The following is a 27,113-nucleotide window of genomic DNA, read 5'->3' as shown; positions in this document are numbered from 1 at the left end:
GCAGAGGGCCTCGGCTGCAGCACCGAAACTACCTCTCCAGCTACTTTATCTCACATCATACACACTCAGTGCTCGCACATACACACCACCTGCATTCACTCTCAGAATATGCGCTCCATGTACAAAGCACCCGAACATTTTTTTTTTTCTGTCTATCTTCAGTCACCCCAACTCCACTCGCCCACCTCTTTCTGAAGTGGCTGCTGATGTTTTTTGTCGGGAGGAGGCGTATCTGGGAGAGAATCATGATCCTCCGTTTCAATCAATGAGAATTGTTTCAGTGAGGTCTCTCCCTTTTCTCTCCGCATTGTGCAGGTCATTACAACTGCTTGGTATTCACACAAACTCAGTAGACGTGCAGGGTTCAGTCTGAGGGGGAGGAAGGAGGTGTGGGGGCGGATGGATGAAAGGTGGTGGAGGAGGAGGGAGAAGCGCTGTTATTTGGCGAGTCGTTCGCGGGGTCAACACTGCTGCGCTGCAGCTGCAAAATCCTATCAGGGTTCATCAGGAGAGCTATTTCATTCTCAACCTCACTCCTCTCCTCACACTATTTCTCACTCCACAATATCATCTTTTTTTTCTTCCTCATGAACGCTTCCATATTGTTCTTTTCAAGAGTTACATTCAGCTAAGTCGGGGGTGACGCACATCCTTTGTACCTGGCTTGCCATCCAAGCTATGTGTAATAGTCTATTTAAGGTTCTTAACAAGCAAACCCAACAATGGAAGAGCTGGGAGCCACAAAGCTGGGATCCCATTCAAATAAACTGATAATTAATTGGATTTATATGGACAGTATAAACATGTCCGTCCTTGTTCCACTCTCACTCCACCTCTCTCCCCCCATCCCCAACCTCTCCTCTCTGTCAGAGTGATTCTGCCAGATGATGTATTGTACCATTCGGCAGCCCAAACGGGGCACAACACTTCATTCTGAAACAGAAGGTGCTTTAGAACAAGTCTGAGAGGCTGTTTAAGGCCATACCCACTCAGGTGTGGAGCTGAGGTCAGCGATTACAAAGGCAACACTCTCAGCCGGCAGTGTCAAGAGAAAATGATCAAATATAAAGCTGTAGAGAGAAAATCAATGTGCTGCTGTGTGCAGACGGGAGGTGGCAACGGCCAGCAGGACAATAAAAGCGGGAGCTGCGAAGTACAGCAAAAATTGGTGTGCGAGAGAGAGAGAGAGAGAGAGAGAGAGAGAGAGAGAGAGAGAGTAAAGGATTGATGGTGTTGGTGGTGTGGGGGTGAACAGACATGGCCTTCCTGTGCCAAATGGTTGGCGGTGTTGAGACAAAAATGTGTGCTCCAACAGGAGATATAACACCTAGTGTCAACAAAGGCTGCAGTCCCTTCTGGCTGACCGGCTGAGCATTTGGACAGCTGGCCTCATTAGCGCTAGCATGCTAGCACACAACAGGAGGAAGACTCCCACACAGCTGAGAGGGAAAGCACTGGTAGGTGGAGGAGGTGAAGAGCTTCCTTCATAAAAAAGTTTGCTTTCCTCCACAGGTTGCAGTGTGATCAGCACCTGAGAAAATAATGGCCTGTAACCATGGCTTTGGCTTTAAGTTAGTGCGTAACCCCTGGCCATAGATCACACCTCTCCACCATCCTCCCACACAGAAAAGTCCTCAGGCTCGGGCTAATAGGACACAAAGCAAGCTCAGCAGCCTCAACACAACATGTCTTCATTAAGGCTCATCACATCATCAACATCACATGAAAGGCCTGTAGTGTCATCATGATACTGGAATTACTTACTTTGATACCATACCTTAATGTATCAATTTACAATGTTCAACACCAAAACATTTTACAAATACTCAGTTTTGACTTTAATCGATATATCAATATGTGACATTATAAGCCAGACCTTTACGAGGGAAGACCTTATGCATCCCGGTCACAGCTCCAGCTATTCCTAGCTAGTAGCAGACAAGCTCACTGATATGAAATCCTCTCCTCTGTTAGTCACTCTTCACCTACAGTGTGCTGCAAATGTGTACAATAGCTATCAATTGCTAGAGTTCCCCAGTAAGCCAAATCATATTGAATTTATCTACCCTCACCATCACTCTTCACCCCCTCTCCCCCTTGCAAAGTTCCCAGAGTCTACTGAAGGACAATGCCAGGCAGTGCATGTCAGCCACACTTAAATATGCCTGCTGGAGAGAGAAAGGGCTGTGTTGTTATGACACCTACCAGGCTGTATCAATTACCAGCAAAGGAATTGGGTGACTGGGTGGGTTACTCCCCAAACAAGCCTAACATAACCCCATTGGAGGAGATCGCCTTGGCAGGTGTCATTGGTGCCATGCGCCCCTTGACACAGGCTCATTTATCACATTGTCCTCTTATTGTTTAAAGGAGCCATATGTAAGAACTTTAGTTGAATTCCTATTAATTTAAAACTTGACTAAAATTATCAAAAGAATGTGAAAAAATAAGTTATAACCTCACGCCAAAGTCACAGATGTATTGTGTTAAGCAGATGAATCAGTTGAGTGCCGCATGTTTCTTCTAGACTGATAAATACACAGCTGTTAATGCTAACATGGGGCATTTAGAGATAGCTCATAAATGTAATGTCAGCTAATTGTATGACAGTACTGACGGGGTTAATATGACACCCCAACTTTCTGGTGAGTTGCTGCCCCCTGTCATGCTATTTAACACTGGCCTGGTTGATGAATAAGACACATTTCAGGACCTAAAACTCACCATATGGCTGTAGTTGCACAACAGTTAATCGCTCGAGTTGTCATTTCATACACCGAGGAGTGCCAGAGAGGAATGGCAACATGGCTCCACCTCTGTAGGAGTGAGCTATCTCTGTATTCTGAGGCCCTCAAGGTGTGAGTGACTGGCTTAATAGCTGAGCTTCAAATGAGAACACAGACATATATAGCCTGTGAACAAACACATTACTATTAGAAGTTAGCTTTTATCTTGATTCATTACCTATAAGGACATCTGTATGGAACCCTACACCCATACGTCTTATGTGCAGGCCAACAACCCCATACCAGAAGGTGTAGGAGGTATGTCTGGAATGTCCAACCAAAACACTTTTCCCGAGATTGGCCCTTAAAGAGACAGATCAAAGGGTGTGCTCGCTCCCTGCTACTAATTCAGTCAACTGACCAACACATATTCTGAGGTTGTTCTGCTTGTGATTAGACAGATTGACTCCTCACAAACAGCAGCAACTATTTGTCTGGCCTTCTACCTCTCTCTTGTCTCTATATTTAGCCTTGGTACAGGCTCCCTCATTGAGGTACGCCACTTATCTCATTTGGAGCTCAGGGCCAGGCAGGCAGCAGTGGAACTACCACAGGCATCCTCAAAGAGCACAGACCCTGCCGTCACACAGTCTGCCCTTGCGGCTCCGCAATGCCATTTTCTCAGGGAAGCAAACCACTACAAAAAAACCCCAGCTCCAACCAAAGTAAAACAAAGCTGTGCCATTCAAAACCTCAAGTATGCCGTCTCAAGGTGAGGCGCCTCATTCAGCGCTGAGGTAAACGCTGTTGGTTTTGTTAAAACAACAGCCTTCCTCCCACAGAGTCAGGAAGGTCAACTCAAGTGCCGATAACAAAACAAAAGAATTGGGGATTTTTTTTTCATGATTTGCTTGTTTGCAGGCTGCCTCAAACCTGCGAGACTATTCAGGCCAGGCAAAGACTGTTTTGTTCCAGGAGTTTTTAGGAGATATAACTGTGGACACAACAGTTTCCCTTCACACAGTCAGTTAGCTGTAGAGGGCACTAGGGGTCCCAAGAGACTGTTTTGCAAGCAGGTTCGGCCTTGCCTAGCACAGAATGCCAAGCTTCCCCGCCACAAGTGCCTGCCAACCATACCAGAGGAGGCCAGTCACATCTAGGACCAGTCATATCCTGGACAGTGTCTCCATGGATACACGGCACAACAATCAGGTCCAAAAACTCCCCATACAACATCAAATGACTCTTACTCATGTTCTAATATAGGCTGGGAGGGTGAAAAGCAGAACCACTAGCATGGAACTGAGTTTAAAATATGCCAGAGTAGTCACTTTTGATGTAGTTCTGTATTTTCTACAACTACAATAGATCAAATGGTCCACTGAATGATAAACTCAACTAGCCAAATAACAATACCTGGATGACACAGACCACTGGTTAAGATTATTCCGCCAGAGTCACTCAACACCCCGAGGAGCATCGGAATCATTTCAGCCTCTTGGTCTCTTGACTCTGATCAAGGTTTTAGCATGTGAGCTAATGGGGCTCCGCGGGTCACTCATCTCCCATCTGATGAGCACTTTCCATGATAATACTAATGCTAATGGTGGCTATTGTTCTGTTAATCTGCATGATGGCACTTGGAAGTGTAAAGGAAGTCAGTGGGTGTTAATGAATGTCAGGAATGGCCAAAAAAAAAAAAAAAAAAAGTCTTAACGGCACCTCCGTGATCATGGAATGCTTTTCAAACATGAAATTACTAAACCTTGTCTACTATGGGCTTTGCCTGCCACATGCCCTTATTACTCATGGTTAGTCCTAATAGTGCTGCTATACCTAAATGACACCCAGATAATACACTGTATTTCTGCTGAGGGGAAGTCACAGGCTGTGGTATGTCTTTGCGGGGCTAATGAGTGTGCTGATGAGCCACACATTCTGTTACACCACCGTCCTCAGAGTGTTGCTGCTCCTGGCTCCTCTCGGCTCTTCTAAATAAGGCCAGGTGGGCTGATAGGGGCTGGAGGGTGTGATCGCACCAGATACACACTCACACACACACACACACACACACATACACACACACACACAATCCACCGCGATGCCATCTACAAAGTTTACACTTGTCTCCCGACCTATGTTTATATTGGAGGTGAGACAGCCCCATCCAAGGTAATAACAGTGGTACACCTAAGTGAGAGTGAAGAGCATGTGGTGTGCTTTGAATGTTAAGCTGTTAAGAGGCATGTTAGGCAAGTAGAAGGTTTTCAGTCATTGTAGGTGGTCACATGATCATGGCTGCTTACCCTTGAAAGAAAACAATGATGAATCATTAGAAATTCACCTTAGAAATTCACCTAACACTAAAAACTGATACCCCCCTACGAAACTGCAACAAATGCAGCAACTGAACTCTCTGCAGGTGACTGAGAGAGCAGTGATGTAGGAGGTGGGCAAGAGGTGGGTGAGCAGGGGGGAGGAAGACAGTGAGGTGAAGAGAGGAAACATCTGTTGTAGTTTCTGGTAAGGACAAAAACCTGCAGTCACGCTTCCGACAACCACCTCACTTCCCCCTCTCTCTTTAACCTCCTTGCTCCTTCTTTATGCCTTTATGCTTGGTCTGTGTTTCCCACTTGTCAGTCACTTATCAGGCCTCTACACACCGAGTAATAACGAACCATGTTATCTGAGCTCCACCATTCATTTAGCTCGATTTTAGTCACAGAGGACTTCACTGGAAATCACCTCCAACACAGAACACCAAAAGAGCAACGCAAATATTTAGTCTTTGCATGAAACGCTCACACATCTAGGTAAACAGTTGTCGCTCCCCTGTTAGCAGCCATTCAAAGTTAAGCGCAGAGCCTCTGTAACACCAGGCAGGCAACCAAACACAAATCTGGCTAATGTTGCGTTTGCCTCCGTCAAACCTCATTGGAGTGTCGCCGGCAAAATGAAACGTCCCTGTCACCTCTGCTGTCAGCCTCCATTCAGGCTTCAGTTACACACTGATAGGATTTGAAAGCTGTGCAGTGGTATAATGGTCTTCTTCCCCTTTGATTTTGCCAGTTTGTGTCTAGGCTTGACATTTTGAGTGGAGTCTCTGGGAGGATATTATTAGAGCGACTGCCTGAAGGTAGCCTGTTTAAATGCAGTCAGTTGCATCAGTAGCGTCAAACTTCATTACATAGCTTGTTTCCTTTTTTCTCCAACCTCTTCAGCACTAATGAGAGCAAAAGGACTGGGTCAGCAGATACCATTTTAGCCCACATGTGTGAAAATCAGCTCGGTCATGCATCAAGGCTGTACAATGAGCAAATGGATCTATAGGGTGTGATAATCATTTGTCACCAACAAGTGGTAGACCAAACTGTTGAGCCTGTTGTCTGTGTTGTCAGACAACAGAATCCAAATTTCACATCTTGATCCAAGCTCTGGTACAGACACACACAGCGTTTCAGGGCTACCACCATAAACATACTACCAGTCTTTCGTCATACTTGGTAGCACTGCACAGTGCTTTGCTTAACAGCATCATGTTTTCATTTAAAAGCACAGTTAAGGATCACAAATACTGAGGTGTATCTGATTTCACTGTGATGGTGTTGCTGCTGGAACATTACAGTTAGTATTTTTCCAGGATCATCATTTCAACTTATGAGAAAGCATCAAAAAGGACGGGACTCTCTGTCAGTACGCTGGGGTCTTCATCCCATTTGGAACATATTGTTAAACTCTTCTTCACTTGTCAATTTGGTTATTTTTTCGCCGTTTGGTTAGGTTTAGGAAAACATACTTTGGGTTTAAAATAGACCCTTTTACAATGTTAAACACCTGTTTGAGAGAATAACCTCTCATTTCCCAGAGTCTCTGAGCTCTGACATTACAAACATGTAATTGGTCAGTTTCAATCAGTGGCAGTTCAAGACAAATTTTACTGGGGGGGGGGGCCAAGGTGGGGCCAGTGTTTAATCAGAGGGGCAAATTAGAAAATGTTAACAAATGATATTTGAACATTAAACACTTTCATTTCGCTTCACACTGAAATCATACAAAAGTATATTTTGTACATAAAGAGGACAATGCTGCAACGGTGGGCATGGACCCCTGCCCCCCTCAACTTGTGCTGTCCTGCTACATTGTTCTTGGACTTGCTGATATCTCCTTCTCTCCAACCTCCATCAACTCTTCAGCTCTCTCAATACCTTGATATGTCTCTCACTTTTTTATTTACTGGGGCAAAACAGGCTGCAATGCCCCTTCCTCATTTCATGATAACTACTAGAAGAAGAAAGACAGCGTAGAGGCAAACATCTCATTTCACAAGTAACCATCCCTCCCGACTTAACACGGGCAGATACTGTTGACTACTTTTCTCAATAAACGTATTATTTATCGAAATGCAACAGCCAAGACTGATAAAGTTACGTGGTTAATGTCACAACATTGTGTAGAACTAGCTAGGATACTACCATTTGGATTTGGTGAGTTTGCCTTGATATTCAAATATAGCGAGACCAGACATTTACAAACTAGGTTATTATCGGAACGAGGAACAACAGTAACACAGTTACGTGCAACAAATCACTTTACGAGATGAAATTGTTTTGCTTACCTGCAACAAGACATTAGTAATTCTCATCAAAACTTGTTGCTGCCGTCCCCATTCTCATCGCGCACCTGGCAAAGCAGTGTTTGTGTGCGTAACTCTAATTACTCCGTGTAGAACACTAAGTCACATTAGTTCCGCTTTTGCCGCTGCCGCAATTGGAATAACTTGATCAAGTTATTTTGTTTTAATTTTGTTATTCAGTCAGCTCAGGGGGGGGCCACAGCGGGTCCAGGGACATTTTTACAGTGGCACTGGCCCCTGTAGGCCCCCGTGTAGAATTGCTACTGGTTTCAATGATGGTCCTGGAGCAGCACCAACACGGCAACGTCAGATCATGCAAATACTTGTACTTTCTTTTTGAACAACCACTGGCACAACTCTAATCCGCCATTTTTTGTCGTATTGACATATTTTCGAAAATCACATAATTGGAGAGCATGATGTTAGTATCCACAACATAGGACTGTGGCCTAGCCACTGAGCTGGGGCCTGCTGAGGTGTGTGTTTAAATATATGCAATGAGCAACAACGGTGCTATCCAACTTGTGTGTGTCATGCAGGTCTACATTAGGTTAGTGTAGCACAGGGCTGTTGCATTTTAGGAGCAGGTGACTGGACATTCCTGCCTGTATTAGGCTTGACAGTTTACTGTGGGAGAGTACAGAGTTGGGAGAATTACACCAGCCTATGAAGAAGGAGGGAGTAAGTTACACAGCCAAACAACTCTCCAACTGGAAAACTGGTTTAAAGCGTGCTTACTGGCATCAGTGACTTCCACCTAAAACGTCAGTTTGATTCAAAGACTTAGCATCACCATCATCAGCAGTGTTGCATATTTCCACTTCGTCCGTTCTTCACTCAAGTCGACACTGTGTTTGTTGTTTGTAGATTAACGCAAAGGTTGCCAGTCGGCAGTGACAGACATAGCACGCACAAACACAAAAGAGGGCAGAAAAGGTAAACGAGGGAACGATGGCAAGGTGGGAGGAGAAGAACTGCTAATGGTTTAAAAAGACAAAGCTGGCCTGTCACGTACAATGCTCATCTGAACTGATGGCTGCCCCGGGGAGGGAGTGTCACAAACTGTCAGAGAGAGAGAAAGATGGAGACAACACAGGAGAGATGGGGGCTGGGGAAAGGAGACATAAAAGGTAGAAACGAGGGTGGATGTTAAAGGAGGAAAATCGAGTGAATAATAAAATGAAGGGTGCAAGACAACGAGGAAGTGATGGGAGGAAAGAGAGACAGACAGTAAAAGAGCAAAGGCAATGGACAGCAGTTAGGCTGAGGGTGCCTGTGCCTCAGGAAAGGTCAACTGCTGATGCTGTGGCTCTGCATGACAGATGTCTCAGTGAGGGGACAGGCCACAGGGCAACAGGCAGCGCACGCACACACATTCGTATACACTTGTACACACATTCACAGACAGGTGTGAGTGCGGAAATAACCCAAGAGAGCCTTTTTGTTTATTGGTTACATCTACATCTTGGCAGAGCGAAGCCAAAGGCCGAGATCCATGTTGACAACCTACTGCAGCTCCACTAATTCTGACACTAAAGCACAAAAGTGCTGCGAGAGCTCTTTCTTTTTTTTTGTAGAAAATCCTCCTCTTTGTGGCATTTTGACAACAGCTGACCACTCTCTCATTTCTCCAGAATGTCGACTCTGTCACAAGACACCCGAGGCCAAACGTCCTGGACAACCCCTGACAGACAGACACACACACACACACACACACACACACACACTCAAACACACAGCCCGGGGCTATCGTTCAGTTGTCACAGTAGTTTCTTGTTATTCATGTGATGCAGGGAGAGAAAGGGGTTAACGCCGTAAACTTACATCCACAAAAGCTCTTTTGTCACCTCAGTCCTCCACCAACAACCCCCCCCCTTTACATCCTTTCCTTTCTCCCCGGGCAAAGTGGCTTTGCCCCGTGTGATCAGGAAGGGTTAGCCCCCTCTCCCCACTACACAAGCCTCGAGGGCAGCTAAGGCTGAAGAGCAGTCAACCAGTAGTGCTCACACCATTACTGTGCTGCTAAATGACTACAGGCAGACGGACAGCTACAAAAATCTGTCTCGTTAAACCAGATGACAAAGAGTGAGTACGTGTTTGTATACGTGTTGCAAGACCTTCCCTTAAGTGTGTGTAACGGGGTCAAATCAGTCCACTGTGCCCCTCTTCCAATTCAACATCCTCCCCTTTCACTGTGATTGCACTTGTTATGACTAACACATGAGCTATGATTTGAAAAAAAAAATGGGCGGACAGATGAAAAATCACAGGCTGAGCCAGCAGCGCTGGTGTTAATGCACCCTCTCCATGTGGTGCTGATTGGTGAAATGGCTGAGGCAGCAGGTAAGCGCCGCTCGTCACGTATTGACATATTGACGGGTTTCTTTTGTCCATTACACCCAGAGGTGCTGGGATGGTGCGTGGGCGTGAGTCTGGTTGCCACCGGCCAGGGAGACCATTAGTTTGCTGTGTCAGAATTCGAAGGGGAGTATTGACAGTCCAGCTGGGGCGATCGATAGGCGCGGATCTCTCACTCCCCTCCGCCATCTTTGGTAATGGGTCTACATGAGTCACACACTGCTGCTGTGGGACGATAGTGTTATATCACCTCACTTAGTGTATTCTAGCATCGCAAACAGGGGCAAAATGAACTGTTGCTGTTGAACGTCGAAGAGGAACACAAGTGAGTCAGCCAGACTCCAATGCTGAATTGATTGATTATGTGATACAGTTAAGACTGATTAAACCGCAAACCAAATAGTGATGTTACATCCGTGACTGTAAGTTACAAACAGCTGTCTTGTCTTTCATTCAGCTTAGTCATGTTCTGTTTCTGCTCTGGTCGGATGCTGGCTGCAGCTCCCTGAGGCTGAGAGATGGAGGCCAGAGCAGGGTTTTCTAGTGTGCGACAGCCAGCAGGGTGGGACAACGATTACCCAAGCGCACTGCAATCATTGGACAGAATGCTCGGGACTATCCCATGTGATGTCACCCATAATGTGAAGTCATTCAGCATGGAGCAGCCAGATGTTTTCTGGGATAGATCCTTCCCTCTATTTTTATGTCAAGTATCTCCAAGCAGGAACACTTAAGATACCTATCTGATAACAGTTTAGTCCTTGGAGCATTTAGGAAGATAGCTCCACAGTTGGCAACTGTGGGGACAGTGAAACATTTGATCAGAACAACCTCACCCTTTCTGTTCCACTACTCTCTTCTGAAATGTCTTATCGAAGAAACACTGTACTACTTAAGGCAGCAAACATCAGGGTTAATCTGATGATTTTGGATTGTGATCGATCTTGAAGGTGTAAACAACTGTAGAGCTCACGGTAGTTAATGCCCTCCTAATTCAGTTTCCAAACTTCACGAAACGATATGGACTGACTGATCTGTACTACGTGAACGCACACAAGCAAAGCCACATAGCTAGCAAAGTGGAGGATGAGGAGCTTGTGCTACAAAATATCTAATGCTAGATTATATTTCTATGGTGCAAATGGAGAACTTCATTGTGCTTAAGTGTCTGGTTGAGTATACATGGTGTTTCAAAATTGGCAAAAAGGATCAAGTTAGATCATTGATTGAAATTCTGATTTAATAGACTGTGATATTATTCTTTGGCCAGATTGCTGATCCCTAGAAAACATCAGTGCAGACACAAAGAGTCACAGTTCTGTTGTTATTAGCTCTTGGCTTACTCCCTGACCTGCATCCACTGCATACTTGCTCTTTGTTCCTCTGACACTATGGTGGCTGAAGTGGGTCAAACAGAGCTGTGTGAGCTCCCTGTGGTTCAGGGGGAATTCCACTGGGCAGTGTGTGACCCTGAACACTCGCCTTCCTGTTCAACTGGTGATGTGCTCTGTAGCCCAGAGGAAGAGGAAAGAAAGACAGTTCTGTCCAAGGACTAGCTCCTCTTGTCACAACACCACCATGATTGTGACCTGTGTTGATGGCTGTGTTGTGTTAGAGCTGAGAGTATATGTTTGCGTGTATATGTGTTTGTGTGCACCGGTGTGCAGCTGTTGTCAGACAGATCAGTGATAACACTTTGGCTTTTAATAAACTCAGCAGGAGTGTGTGTGTGTGTGTGTGTGTGTGTGTGTGTGTGTGTGTATATGTGTGTGTGTGTGTGTGTGAAGCCTGGTGAAAGGTCCTGGGCGTGTGATTGATGGGAGCTTTAGCACAGTAAACACATGCACACACACAATTGTGCACACACCCCAGAGGTGGGTGGAGAGGGGTGGTCATATGCTGCAATTCTCAGCTAACATTATTCATCTTGTGTTCATCTGTTTGAGTCTACCGCCCTCCATATTGATGAGCCCAGCAGTGTGTATCAGTCAGTTTATTAACATGACTACACGCATACACACACAGGAACACACATAAGAAATGGAGGCAATTTAGAACTTCTGCCTAAGTCTTTCTTATTTTTTTAATTTCTTATTTTCTGACTTCTTCCATTATTTTTGGGGGGGTGATGGGATGATTCAGAGAAAAGAAGGCTGGGAGAAGGCGGCTGAGAAGGAGAGAATGTAAGGAGAGAGCAAGCAGGGAGGAGGAGAGGTTATTTTGAAGTCTCTGAACTGTAATCACCACCTACAGCTGCTTCATCCCAGGTGCTCTAGCTGGACATCAACAGAGAGAGGGAGGGAGAGAACAGAGAGAGGCGGGCTCCTAAGAGAACAAGAAACACTCATGAAAGTAGAGGTACTGGTGTTTGTCTTGTTTATAATTAGCCATAAGTTCCATGCATCATAGCAGAACCAACCTTTATCATATTCTAATATAAACTCTCTTTTGCAGACAGATTGCAGCGTGTTTCCACAGATCATCTCCTGGTGAGGCCCTTAAGAGGAGGGGAACGTTTTATCTTAGGAGGAGAAGGAAGTTGAAGGAGCTATCACAGAGCTGACACAACACAGTACCTGACAGAGGAGACAGGATGGCGACTACTTTCAGAGGAAGCTAGTCTGGCTGTGAATTATGACACACGGAATGTATCTCGCTCTAAGACAACGATGACATGCAGGTGATATTAATTACCATAGAATAATACCAACTTTTGGCCTATGTGGTAACCGGGTCTACATATTATGGTAGCCGCTTAATTTTGCCAAAAACAACTGAATAAATGAGCTACAAATAGTTGATGTAGAATTGAACATACAGCACATTGCATGTAGTCACAAGCTGCAGCTCTGGAGAAGAGAGTCACTTGCAGAGCCAGACCAAGAGGAGGAATAAACACCACAGATTTTGCTCTGGTCCTGAACTGTTTACCAACAGGGGCAGAACAGATTCTTCATCACTCCTGTTATCAACCTGTCCACAGCAAAGATCTGTGTATGTGGAGATGGACTTAGCTTCACGAATGTAACATTACACAGAAGAGAGGGGAATAGAACCAAGAAACCAGAATCTTGTGAGTGCTGAGTTTAGTGAGCGGCTGACCTGGATTCAAACACACAACCTCAGGATTTGTCATTGCTCGCTAGCTTACTGTTAATCTTCCTGTTTGGGGCAAATAAACACAAATTATCTCACAGCCAAATCTGCTTCACTGCTGGTGAACACACCACTAAACAATGACTACCCCTGATGACAATTCATCTGACAGGACTCAGGCGCAACTTCACAGATGAGGAACCGTCTTGAAGGTTTTTTTTAGAACATTATTTGGGTGTCTACTAGTAGATTTGAAGGTATTGATGTTAAAAAATGTTTCCAATGTTCACATTTTTCCAGTCATGCTGGGTGTGAGGCTGAGGGTGTTGACTGTATACTTGTGATATCACAACCATATGGAATGCCTGCTGGCTTGTTTAAAAAGCACATTCTCTTAATGCAGACTGTGTGTACTTCTCCATGGATATAGTGTTTTAATTCTTAGTATTTATATGGCACCTAGATCAGTTTTAATAAGATTAAAAAAACAATTGGAAGTCTCACTTTAACAATATAGGACCTTTAATGTTCTTAATTCCACAGTGCAGTAATCCCATGGAGGTAAATGTTAGGTTAATCTGATGACCTAACACTGTTAACTCATTAGCGTTATCCCCAGACTATGAAATGAGATGATGAGACCTGATTCTTTAACAAGCTGCTTGAGTTCAACATCCGGGACTACGCAATAACCTGAAGTCCTGTCTGATATGGTGGAACTGACGTCTATCTAGTATCAGTTGTTGTCGTAACATGAGATCCATATGTCCAATTTATGCGAGACCTGGGACATTTGAAGCATCACAAGTAAAAAGACACTCACAAACACACGGACACGAAAACATAAAAAGTAACCAGCAGATGTACTACCACTAATCACCTATGATGCATGTTTTAAAAATCCTTCACTATGAGGCACAAACACAATCAATCATACACCCAACAGGCACACCCACTCACAGTTTTAGGTGTTGCTGCATGAAGCCTCCAGAAAATACATCATACAGTGGTTCACATGCATTACAGCACCAAGTGTGTTGCGTTCTAATAAAATCCGTCCATGTGGAAGGTTTCAGCTGTGTCCCTCTAAGTCATCCATGGCAGCCTCCCATTATTGTCCAATAAAAGCAGTTGGCGCCATGTGAGCTGCACATGTCACCACTAACAGCTTGGCTGTCTGCTGCATTTCCAGCCTGCACATCGTAACAAGGTGGATCCACCAACAAATTTGGATTAATACGGTGAAATGTTGTGTTTTTTTTTTTTCTTGTGGCGGACGTACTCATTGCAAGTCGCTTTGGAGAAAAGCTAAATGCCTTAAATGTACATGTAAATGTAATAAAAAATGAAACTATGAGTTTAGACCTTGAGTCCAGGTTAAGTCATTAAAATACAACCTATTTTCTCTTAGCACAAAATAACCCCACAACTCACCCACTTAAATGCCTGTGCACACCCCATCAAAAGCATCAGTCCATTCATGCATGAATAAGAACAGCTCCAATGATGGAAAGAGTAGCGCCGAAAAACCAACCAGAGGTTAATTGTGCAATGTTGTCATCCTGTTAAAACCAGCACTGTGAGCCTGGCCAAACAAACCCCACCGATAAGACCAACCGCAGCATCAAAGCCTTACAGATTATAGATTACCATCAAATCAACCTGTGCATTGCTGCCATGGACAGACACCTGCCACTGTAATTCCCCTTAGCCATGAGGCAGGGAATGTGTGTGTGTGTGTGTGTGTGTGTGTGTGTATGTGATGATCAGGACCTCTATATACATTAAACTACATCTGGCCTATCCTTTTCTGTATGCATGTGTTTATATTTGAATAACCCCACTGGCATGTTAACTGACTGTGATTAGTGCTCAGTGTCTTTTTTTTCGAACATACAGTGTTACAGTGGCACAGTGCCAGCCTCAACCCTCCCAAACATGCCGTCACAGTCATGCAGTTTGCTGCCTGTCTGGGGCGGCGCCCCGCCCCCCCCCCACTCTCCTCTGGCAGCGGCAGTGTGAGGATTAAAGGAAAATCCTGACCTCCTCATCCACCTCTCTCTAATGCCTCCGCTCATTTTAAATGGCTTCTCCAAAAACTAACTGGCTGGATTAGTGCTCAGGTGCACTCCCCGTCCTCCGCATACACATGCAAAGATGCACAAACACACAGAAGAATCTCTCGATTTCTTTAAGCCATCAATGATCTTTGTTCCCTCGGGTCTCCGACCAATGGTACCATTTATGTTCATTGATTACAATGCAGTGAGTACAGTCCAGTGAGGGTTAAGGGAGAAAGAGAGAGCGGGTGAGGATGACAGTCCACAGGATATGCTGATATTCAATTTACCTACCTTAAACACCCCCCCCCCACACACACACACCACTCCCTACACGCTCAAAATTCCACCAGCGGGGCAGAAATGCTCAGTCCTGTCTGTCTCCCTGCCGGAATTGCTGGCGTAGCACTTTTCCTTGTTTTCATCGCCATTCTTAACCTTTATCTCACTCCTCTCCTCCCTTCATCCCCCGTCTTCTCTCTTTATCTCTCCCTTTCTCTTCCAACAGGCTCCTCACAGTGAAACAAGGTTGTAAAGGTGGAAGATGCTGATATTGTTTGGCAGATTTGTGAGTGTGTGCGCACTACATGCAGTAGTATATAAGAGAGCCTAGGGACTTCTATCCTTGGGAAGATTTTGGCATACTGCCAGCTGAATGGCACTGGTGGAGGCACTTGTGTGCGTGAGTCTATTGTTTCTGTGCCTCTGTTGTACAGTATAAATATTTCAAGATGATTGCAGGCTTCCTCAAATGAAGATTCCTACCACCATTTCATACCACTTTGAAAGCAGCTTAAGACCAAATTCAATAAACAAGATAACCATTACAACTGTATCGAAGCACAGATCTGAACTGAAATGAGAGAAGGTAAAACTGTCACTGGTTTACCAAGAAACATTTTAAGAGGACAAAAACTAAATTCAAACACGTGAAGACATCAGAAAAAGACTTTTTAATGCAAGCCCACATACGATACCCTGTATTGTATTAGTGTCTTACTCCAGCATCACCATATGGCCTGTCTTGTCACAAACCTGAATCATAGCTATCAGGAGAAACCTAGCATGCATATTTCACTGACACCTACTTATTAGTTATGTATGGAAGGCTAGGTAGCTACACCAGCACTACGGCCGTTTGTCTTTCTAATGGAGGGGTGAACAGCAGCAACTACAGGCAGAACAACTCTCATGCTCCTTTAATGGGAATGAATAAAGGATGAGTCGGAGCTCAGACACCAGGTTAAGATGCTGTTTAGCACCTCTGGCCCAGCGCCCAGTGTTAGAGGCAGGGATGGAGGGAAGGAGAGGACAGAGAGGGATGAGAGAAACCCATCAGGTAGAATATCGGGAAGCACTCATGACTTGGTGAATAAGAGAGATATATAACATTGGCTTGAGGGTAACATTGTGTTAGAGGAGGACATGTTGGCACCAGTTTTCTGTGACTACTGCAACTAAACATCCAGCATTCAGAAGTTGTAATGGGATTTTTCCACAGTAAAGTCTCACTGAGTAAGAAGCAGAGAAAGCTTCTTGGTGACACTGAGTCTGGTTCCATACGCCTCCACAGACCTCTTCTCTTTGATCCACCTCGGGAGAAAATGAAAGGCACTGAGGGAGGAGAAAAAAAAGAAAAACAGGGAAGAACAGGCCTCCAAAGCAGCGCCCTTAAGAAAATGCTGGTGGTTTTTGGGGAGAAGGTGAGAATGGAAAGGAGGCAGTGGGACACTGTGCCATGGCACATGACAGCTTAATCAGCTATGTCAACAGTCATCCACCGGTGGGCTGAGAGAGCAGAACAGGCTGTGGGATGGTGACTGCCAGTCTGCTACCTCAGACAGAGTCATAATGGCTGCCACCTGCCCTGGGTTACAGCAAGCAGAGCGGCCTCATGGCAGCAACCGGCAGCACCTGTGCTCAACAGTCAGGTCACCACATCAAAACAAGCCTGCAGGATTAGACTGCTTCTGGGGGTGGAGACAAAGGGCGCCTGAAGAAGCTGCAGACGGAGACGCTTTTCAAGACACTTTTCACTGCTATACTACTGATCACTACTAATACTATATTATAGCCTGAATCGATATTAGCAATGTACATTTCTGTGAGCAACAGCTACATTTTCTGTTTAAGGTTTTGACAGCACTGTGCTCATGGTTTCATTATGTTTGGACACACACACCACTTGGTTAGTGTTAGTAAAAGATCATCTTTCGGCTTAAAACACCTGTTTTGGTCACCACAAACATGGCTAGACACTTATGGTAGACATGTTAATGTACTTTATTGTGCACTTAAGTGTTAAGTCCTGTTTGCTGTTCATGAAATCTACCCCAACTGTGCACCACTGAGCCTGAACACAGCCGCCTGCACTCTCAAGCTCTCCGAGTGTGGGGAGTATTTGAGGAGCTGTGGGTGATGGCTGCTGCCATGTGACATGGTGTGAGTGCATCTTATTTTAGAGTGAGAGCTTGAGATAAGGTGTTAAAAGGAGAGGAATGCTGAGCTGTCCTTGTAAGCCTCGATGCACAGTGGATGTCATCTCCCCTTTAATTATTTGATTACATCCACTAAAACATCTCCCCTGTAATATTCTGTCCTTCTCTCCGACTGATCCCGACCTCTCTGCCTTCTTCTCTGTCTCTCTGTTTCTGCGTGGCCCACACAGCAGTTTATTTAGCTGCCGTGTTTACATTCCTGTTCAGTCAGCCTCTCCCAGGGGAGGATGACTGTATCTGAGCTCTGTGGCTGAGCCTCTCTCTTGTGGCTCAAATCGGTTACATGATAGTTACATTTGGATTGAGTCTTTAAAACATGGATTTTTTTGTATTTTTTTTTTTTGGAAAAAGATAAGCACATATTATTCAATACACACAACACAGCATATTCAAAATGTCTTTTATTTGCATTTAATATATCAGTAACTGACTGCATTTCATTTGTGAAATTAATCAATAATTAGATTTTATGGAAATGAGGAGCTGAAATCAACAGCACCTCAATCGTAAAAGTGTCTCTCAGACATCTTTTTCAAACCTAAACCCTGCGATGTCCGTCTCTCAGCTGTCCTGTGTGGTTAAAGTATCGGTGGCAATGGGCAGGGCCCGGGGAGCCTAATTGGATGGAGCTATAGGACGTCCTGAGCTCCCAGGTCCCTGGCACTTCACTGGCCTCATCATTAGACTGACTGGCTCCTGTGGCCTCAGGCAAAGTGCTGTCTGCATGCCCTAATGACCGCTGACTCACTCAGCACGCAGCAGCGCCGCCACATTAGTCCAGCCCAGAATAGCCCCAAATAAAGAGAGATGAGAGGGGAGAGGGGATGTTAGGCGCCCCTACAGTCTTGTAAGACATTACTTCAGGCCACATAGCATATAGTTGTGTTCAGGTCAGGTCTCTTCTATTCTCACCTTTCCATGTGCTTAATTCAAGTGTGATTGTATCTATTCTGCACTATTTAATTCAATTTAGTATAAGCTCAGTCAAAATGAGTGCTGCCTGTGTAAAATTCTTCTCCCTCAGATATAGTGGCATACATATATGAAAGGACCCACTGTCATCTCCACAGGTTTTTAAAAATCAATTGTCAACATGTTGAATTACTAATTATTTCTTGTACATGAATGTCAGGGCTCAAAAACTGTGCCAAAACTGAAATGTAATGGAGGACCATGAGGCACAAGCAAACACCTATCATGTTAAGATGCAAAAGGAAGCCCAGAGAGGCAACTGAGGTGGAAAATTCCGGGGTTACTTAAAAAAAAAACAACAAAAAAACTAGTGCATTGCCTGTAGGAAGCATGTATTCCTATAGAAACGTGGGAGGTTAAGTAGCTTTTTTCATGGATGGCCAAATGAGGTTGTGTTTGAAGGTGGGACATCAGGGATATAATTGGCTGTTTTTGACCACTTTTGATTATACCATTATATTTCACTGTAAAAACTATTTACCTTGCCTTGTTTGGTGTCATTATTTTCAACACAATCTCAAGTATGACTGTACAATTATTTTTCATTTTGACATGGACCTAAAATCACAAAATAACATAAAATCAGAGTAGGAAAAAGTTAGATGTTTTACTGTGAAAACCACAAATATGTTTAATGAACCACTTGCATTAGTTATAAAGCAAATATAAATTGTTGTTTGCTAAATTTGTGCATAAGTTTTTGAAATTTACAAAGTTACATGTAACTATTTACATTTAAATGCAGGCACTGCCTCAGGCTCAGGGCTCCTCAGGTCATTCCTGCCTGTTCCACATTCAGCAGTCTTCTCCTTGTTTTGACTCACACCACAAAAAAAAACGACTACACTAAACACACTACACTAAACACTATATAACGTACTAACTATACACTCCAAATACGCTTTATGTCACAAATCTCTCAATTCTCAAAACTCTCTCTCGATGTCTGTATCACCGCCGGCGTCCCTCACACAACTTTCCCATTTCCTCAGCAGCCAAACTTGCTGCTTGCGGACACTTTTGTGACAAAAGCATGTTTTTACAATTTCTTCCTGCACCAGACACAAAGCAAACGTGACAGCAATGTTCGCGAAAAAGCGTGGCGGTGCGTTCATTGACTCGGGAGGTGGGCCTAGGGTTGGGCTAGCAGCTAGCTACACATAAACATCCACAAATTCCGATTCCACTTTGTAGTCCTCGCGTATCCGGATCTCCTCAGACCTCCGGACTCGTTTAGTCTCATTAACACAACAGTTTCGATGCACAGAATGGTACCAAACCGCTGGCAAAATCCTGGTCAAGCTCGCGCTGCTGCAGGTGTAAATATGCTTGTTTCTTAAGGTATGTAGTTGAAGTGGGCTCTGCAGTGATTGGCTCTGGTGCGCACATGGCTAAGGTGGCTATGGTTAACAATGCTAGCGGAATTAGTAAAGCATTTATGAAATAATTTATCAACGTATCATTGTAGTCCAAACAAATGCGACGTTGCACGCCCTTGAACCACGTAGCAGCCATGTGGAAACTCTCAGGTCAGTCTGATCCTGATCTGCAGAGATGTTTGAGGCACACATACACAGACAGACAGACAGAGATTCCTTGCTTTTATAGAGAGATTGTTTTCTCTCCTGAGTGCTGTGGTTATAAGTGAACTGGCGAAAACATGTTTTGACAGGATCATCTTTCAGTGTTCCTTAAATTGTATTTCAAATTTTCATCTCATAAAAAATAATTTTAAAAAAATGCATAAACAGTGTCTCATGTTATAATGTTGATTTTTTTTGTTTTACTAGAAACATCTGACATGCAGAATCAAACCTTATGTGTGTGTTTCCTTTGTATCAATTATTCATTCTATGTATTATGAAATCATTGTCATTGTCATTAATAGCTACTAGAGTTACTTTTTGTCATATATCTGTTTTAATGTTGCACTGTCTGACATGTCTTTTAATTTCGCATGATAGATCATTAAGTTATGAGGGAATAATTACAAAAAACACTGACTGCACTCTTTTTTACAATATGAATTGTCAGTGGCAATTATTCAGAGACATGTGAAATGAAAAATCTATTTGCAAGCAAACCTTGTCTCATAATCAGCTGCACTAAATTGTAGCTGACAGCTACGGCTTTATATTGAGCTTCCAAACATGACAGAAGTCTTGATCTTCTCATCTACTCTTTGCAAGACGGCAAATGAGAATGTTTCTCAAAATACCTGACTATTCCTTTCAGTGCCCGGGATAAGTAAGTGACTGAGTTCACTAAATGAAACACAGTGTGAGACAATACAGAGCCTGGCTCAGCAGATAGCTACGGGTTAACCAGGCTGTAGAACCCACATGATGGCAGGACAGAAGACTGCTCTGTGCTCCACTGACCATGGGGGGTAGGAGGAAGCGAGTGAGAGAGGGGCACGGAGACAGGGACAGTTTTGTTCTGTTGTCCGTCCAATCAGCGGAGAGCAGTAAACCTCCTCAAGCAGCACAGCTTCCAGTTTAACAAGGGTTCACTGCACATCACACAGGAGGTGACAGTAGTAACTGTTCATCTGACATTAAACTGTAATTTGTTCAGTGTTGAAATTGTGAATGTGTGTATGACAGAGAAAGAGAGAGAGAGAGGAGAGACATCTGATCGAGATTTGGGACATGGTGATTTCACCTTCTATCAGGAGAGAGAGAGAGAGAAAGGCAGAGAAAAAGAGGGGGAGCGAGTGTGAAAGAGACATGGCCCATCTTAGATATACCCAATGAGCACAGTATCAGCCAAAAATACTCCTCCTTACAAGTCAATACTGTGTATTGATTACTTCTGTGCAGGGCTTATGCAACATCACCACCTCAGTGTATGATTATGGTGAAATCAGTGTGTGCAGGCAGGGGTTTGCACAGCAACCTGTTTTGCCCTTTAGAGACAGGAAAAACAAACTGTTCATGTGTCCTTAAATCAGACGGCACAATGTGAACTAATGGCCTGGAAAAACTGAGAGAACTGTGCTCGCATACACCCTTATACAGAGACAGACGCAGTACAAGGGAGGCAGGACAGGACACCAAGACGCAGACATGCTAAATGTTTGCATGGTTCTGAGAGGGCCTCAACCATGGAAATGACCTAGTGATAATACTATTCTCATACTATTCTGCATCCACGAACCTAAAAGATGAAGAGCAACATATATCTGAGGTGGACGACCAAAGTGTTGGGGAGACACTTCTGAGCCAGATGCAGTCACCTGAAGCCATTGCTGCCTATCCCTCCTCCTTCTCCTCCTCCTCCTCCTCCTCCTCCTCCTCCTCACTGAAGTCCTCTCCTGAAACCCAACGCAGCAACATTTCCATCGGGACTCTGATGTCTGCTTGGAGATGGCGGCGCTTAATCGATAGTGCCAGGTTGCCAAGACAACCTTGATTTCCTGTCGCCGCTTTTGCCGAGCGCTGGTGATTGCACCGGGTGTCCGTTGCACCTGCCGCCCTCTCCTCCTCCTCCTCCACCTCCTCCTCTTCCACTGTCTCATCAAACGCTCCTTATCCCTCGCCTCCCTCCCTCCCGCCTTCTAACGCCATATAGCCACCATAGACAAAAGAGGAGGACAGATATACAAAGGAAAAACAGATTAGACCCCAGAGGTTAGGTTTGATCAATCAAAACACTGTATAGAGTGTGAGGCCACATGTACTAATATACACACACACACACACACACGCACACACACACGACCTGTCATCCCTAAAGAAAGTGAACTGTGACAGCTACCTCAGAGGGTGATGTCATTGGGGAGCGTTTACCATCAGCCCCCCTCACACGCACACACAGACAGACGCACACACACAAACATACACACATGCTCCCCCCTGCCTCTTTTTCCTACAGGAGGGGTGGGCAACTCCTGCCTTTTTTTTTTTTTTTATTCATTAATGGAGAGCTCATTAATCGTGGCTGATAACGAGGATGTGGGACAGGGACATGATTAAGGGGCTCTCTCTCCTTTAGCTGGGCGCCCTTGGGGATAAACAGCCTAGGGGGTGTGTGTGTGTGTGTGTGTGTGTCTGCACGCACGCATGTGTATGTGTGTCTGTGTGGGCCGCATGTTAAAACAGGTAAAGGACACACACCCAGTGCTATCTCGAGGACATCTGTGGGATAGGATCCTACACATGTTTTCACTTTCTAGTCATTATAGCCACAGTCAGTCGAATCACTTGTACGCTGCGGAGTCTTTTCCTCTGTCTGTCTGTGCATTCATCCATCTTCCTTTAAAGATCTATATTTGCCTCTATGAGGATTCAAAACAATTCTCTTGTGAGAACGATGACTCCCCCCATACAGTGACTTGGAGTGTCTTACGTTTGGAGAGGAATGTCTTAAAGAAAGGGTGTATACTTGTATGTTTTAATAGACGTATACACATAAATCATGATGCTTTAATCAAGGTCTGTACTTTTGTGCATTATCTAGTCATTTGCCAATCCAACAGTGCATCAGTTGCTAGAGTGAACAACACGTATACCAGACCTGCATTTTCCAGTGTCACACATACTTGTAGACTATGAAATTGTTGATTTATATATATACACACGCACACACACATTCCAGCTGTGTCTGTGGAAACAAAAAGCATGTATTTATATTTATTTATATATATATATATATATTTTTTTAACATACATTTAGTTTGCTGAAACATACACTGCCAACATTTATTTTGGTGATCGAGTTGCTTGCATACCTACATATTTGGTCAAGTTTTATATAACTAAAACATGATTAGTGCCTGGCTGTGAGGCAGGAACATTTAGAACTGGGAGGTATGGTACATTAAAATAGAGGATACAATAAAAATCAGATGTTTCTGACCCGCAAATATACTGGATGTAACTGACCCACAACAGGATGTAGTGACGTGTCAGCCAGAGAGCAGAAATCAGTCTGTACGTACAGGAGGGTTTTGTACAACAGCAATCGTTTAGTCTTACACACACATTAAATCCAATCTGTCTGGACCAGGACCCTAATCCCCTCTCCACGGCCATGGAGACAGGCAGACAGTAATCCTCCATATTTGTATATTAATAGCCAGAGTCTCAGAGGGGGCCCCTCTATATATTGTGATGTATGTTTTATTAGTTGGTTAATCTGCTTGTCGATCAGCGGACCTGCTCCATTTAAACCTGGGTTTTAATAAAACACACAGCCAGGCCTGCCTGAGGGATAAGCTCCCCAAGGACGAGGGAAAGAGCATGCCTGGGTTCAATAGACTCATCATCGACAATAAACAGCTTTACATCAATGTTATCTGTCATGGGGCAATACAATTATTAGGTGGGATTCAGCCCTAGGCCTCTGCCCGCTCCCTAAGAAGAGGCTGACCCAAATATAAGCCTGCTACCTTGTTACCATAATGCATACTTCAGTCAGCTCTAATGTCATTTCTGAGCGTGTGCTCTACAGTCATTATGTGTGTCCATAATAATCCACGTTAGCCTGAAAATGTCTCAGTGTCCTCCGAAGGACTCGACCATCAGACGCTCAGGTGGAACAGATTTGGTTAAAATGCTTCTGCGCACGTCAGCAGACACGACCGGTGGAGTCAAGGAGAGCATCGGGGTGAGATTCCTTTGGATCTGAATCACGTTGGAGTCGTCTGCTTACCTCTCAGCCTGTCTAGACGCTGTGTCACTGCCACACCCAGCCGGACATCTGTCCTGATTCAATAGATTTATCAGACAGCCATTCGATTAGAAGGGCACTGCTTTAAATTAGCTGGGGAATGATGGAGGTGGGCTGGACAGGAGGGCCATTGCCTAAGGGACGCTTGTCCCTCCTGCTTACCAATGGTTTACAGTCGCCAGCCATTACAATGACGTCTGCAATCATTTCCACTTACAACTGCTGATGCAATTAGATAGTCCTAGTCCTATTCCTATGATATTCTCTTTATTACAGAGGTATGCGGCACAGTTTTATGGTCGCCATCATCAAAGTGACTTCCACTGTGTAAACAAACAAACAGCTTTTAAACATCTGGTTGGGAGAGATAGAGAGAGAGCGAGAGGGGCACCCTGGGGAGGTGTGAGCCATTCCTCTGAGATCTGTTGATTGGGAGGAAGGATGGAGGGAAGCGCGGAAAATGAAACAAAAAAAAAGAAAGGAAGAACCTCAGAGACAGTTCATGCTTGGGTCAGGATTCAGGTGGAGGTCAGGAATGCATCCACAAGCCACGCTTAACGCACTAAGCCACACACACACACACACACACACACACACACACACACACACACACTGGTCTTTAAATGCATTGCAGGCGGACCATGTGACTCTCACGGGGTAGTCTCATGGGAGCATCCCCCACCCCTGATCTCCCTGATGGACGAGAACAACAGGAAGTCAGCTTGGCCTGCAACATCACACCACACCACACCACACCACACCTCCAGATAACTCTTTCACACACAGCGCATACTAACACTCAAACATTCACGCCCGTGCAGGGAGCCACACAGATGCCCCTTCCTTGCACCGCTCCAGCCGTCCTCATCATTCATACATTACATTAGCAGTGGCCATTTATCAGTCATCACAGTTAAGTCGAAGTTTAATCCCTTTAAAAAGTGTGCTGTGTGATGCAGAAGAATTGATGGCACGCTGCCTGCTGCTGCTGGCGTCGGTGGTGAGCGAGACGCGCTGCAGCCTGGCACTGAAACAAGGAGGGACCGAGGCTGGCAGGGGGTGGGCTTTTCAGTCACTGAATAGCCCTTGTTTATCTAGGCCCCTCTGGGAAGTCAGGACACTGCAGTGAATAGGAGCCAGTTAGCAGCGATGGCATAATAAGACCAGGGGGAGGACGGGGGGTCATTGAAATTCTACGCAGGCTACTGTCAAGGCAAACCGGCCCTGCCAGCTGTGGCAGCAACTCAAAGGAGCGAGGGAGGGTTTCTATGGCTGAGGCTTTTGGGTTAACAACACAACATTAGGTGACCGACAAGATTTGATGTGCCACTGCTTACTCATCAACACTAGCAGATGAGAGGTGGAATCTTTCCGAAAAACTCTTTCACTGAAGCCGAACGAATGTGGCTAATTCAAGTCGTGAACCTTCCTCAAAAGAATGACTCCGACATGACAGGCGAACAGAGCTGACCATTTTCTCTTCAGGCCTGCGTGTCATACTGTGTCCAGGCACTCTCTGCTCTTTATCGGCAGGTCAGAAGTGACTGGAAGCACTGGGAGTCAGTGGGTTGACAAAGTTGTAGAGTTTCCAAGACTCGACATGATAGCAAGGTGCTCTACCGATAAAAAAAAAGACCTTTGGTTCTGGGCTCACCCTTCAATTTACACAGCCAAACCTTTTAAATGTGTCTGAAAAGAAATGCTGTTTTTCTTTGCCCTCTGTGTGCTATGAATCAGACAGCTCTACAGCTCACCAATAGCACTGATTCTTTTCCAGGCTTTCATGTTTTTTTTTTCTGCCTGTTTGTGGTCTCCACAGCCCCTGATGAGGAGCCTTAAATAGGCTGCCACAGGTGCCGGGGGCCGGGGAGGTGAAGGAGGGGGAGGTGGCCTGGATGGGAGCAGGGCCGCAGGAAGCCTCTTGTTTTCACAGAGATAAAGGGCTTTCAGGTTGCATCCTGGGCCGTAATCTCTCACACACTTCCTGGTTTTGTTCGCGGTAAGGCAAGAGAAAATGACAAACTAACCTTCGCCCCGAGAGGCTGATCGATAGCTTCTGATGCGACAGGATGTGTGTCTGGCATTGGTGGGCTTGAACAAAATAAAATGACAAAGAAACGGGCCGGATTTGATTTTGAGCAGCATTCATTAATTGTCCTTGATCAGAGGCTGATTTATGGGTTCATTTATTCCAAGTGCTGCTTCATTACTGATGATGATTATAAAAGTGTGAATATAATTTCATCCCTGACCTCTTCATTTGCTTTTAGAGCACAATTAACATTGTTCCACGCTCTAACATCCTAATTACAGAAAAGATAACACACCTTTCCTTCAAATTGAAGTTCCTTCTTAACCAGTCACTTAGTGCTGGCCTTGTGTTTTAAAAGATCCATTTACTAGAAATTTGCATGAAAGGGTTTATTTAAAAGTTTGCATCGAGGAGACATGCAAAGTTTAGAAGAGCAGGAAACACATTCACACATGTATGGCAATAAAAGCTCACATTCCTCTTTTCTCTGCCACGCTCACATTTTCTCTCTCTATTCTGAACATGTCCTTCTTGAGAAGGCCAGCATTTGACCGTGAGCCACACCCTGTTCTCCTGCCAGAGGAAACTTTCAATCTCTGCCTCCCTCCCTCACTCCACTGTAGCTCTGGCTCTCTCGTACTTTTGTCAGGTGTTATTTATGAGTGCTGTATAGCTGAGTTGCTGCATGCCTACAGCACCTGCTGGTGTTGGAGAATCAGAGCCAAGGCAGCTGCCAGAGAGACGAATGGGAGGAAGAGAGACAGCAGAAAGAAAAGAATACAAAGAGGAGCCAGAGTGTGACACTTTATGAGAAACAGAGAATCGGAGGATCACAGAAGGGTGGAGGCTGTAGCATGTGGCTTTGTAGATGTTGTAAGCACAGTGGCATGCAGCTGACACATCATGCAACCAATGATGAGTGTTCTGATGAGAACAGTAGGACAGAACAAACAAGTGATGAGCAAACACTAATTAATAGTGTCTTACAACTCCAAACGTGATCAATTAAAGGCCATGCTTCATTGACTTGCGAGCAAAAGTGCCGGCGGCAGTGAAACAGGAGAG

General features: G+C 44.8%; 1 protein-coding gene across 1 annotated transcript in view; it reads right to left on the bottom strand.

Annotated features, from left to right (window-relative positions):
* The window catches only part of zeb1b (zinc finger E-box binding homeobox 1b), a 53,866-nt gene that overhangs the window by 18,985 nt on the left and 7,768 nt on the right, over positions 1-27,113 (bottom strand). The window lies entirely within an intron of this gene.

The sequence above is a fragment of the Acanthopagrus latus genome, chromosome 19, assembly GCF_904848185.1.
Source record: "Acanthopagrus latus isolate v.2019 chromosome 19, fAcaLat1.1, whole genome shotgun sequence".
Lineage (NCBI taxonomy): Eukaryota > Metazoa > Chordata > Actinopteri > Spariformes > Sparidae > Acanthopagrus > Acanthopagrus latus.
The sequence above is the reverse complement of the archived record's forward strand: the minus strand, read 5'-3'. Positions and strand labels throughout refer to the sequence as shown.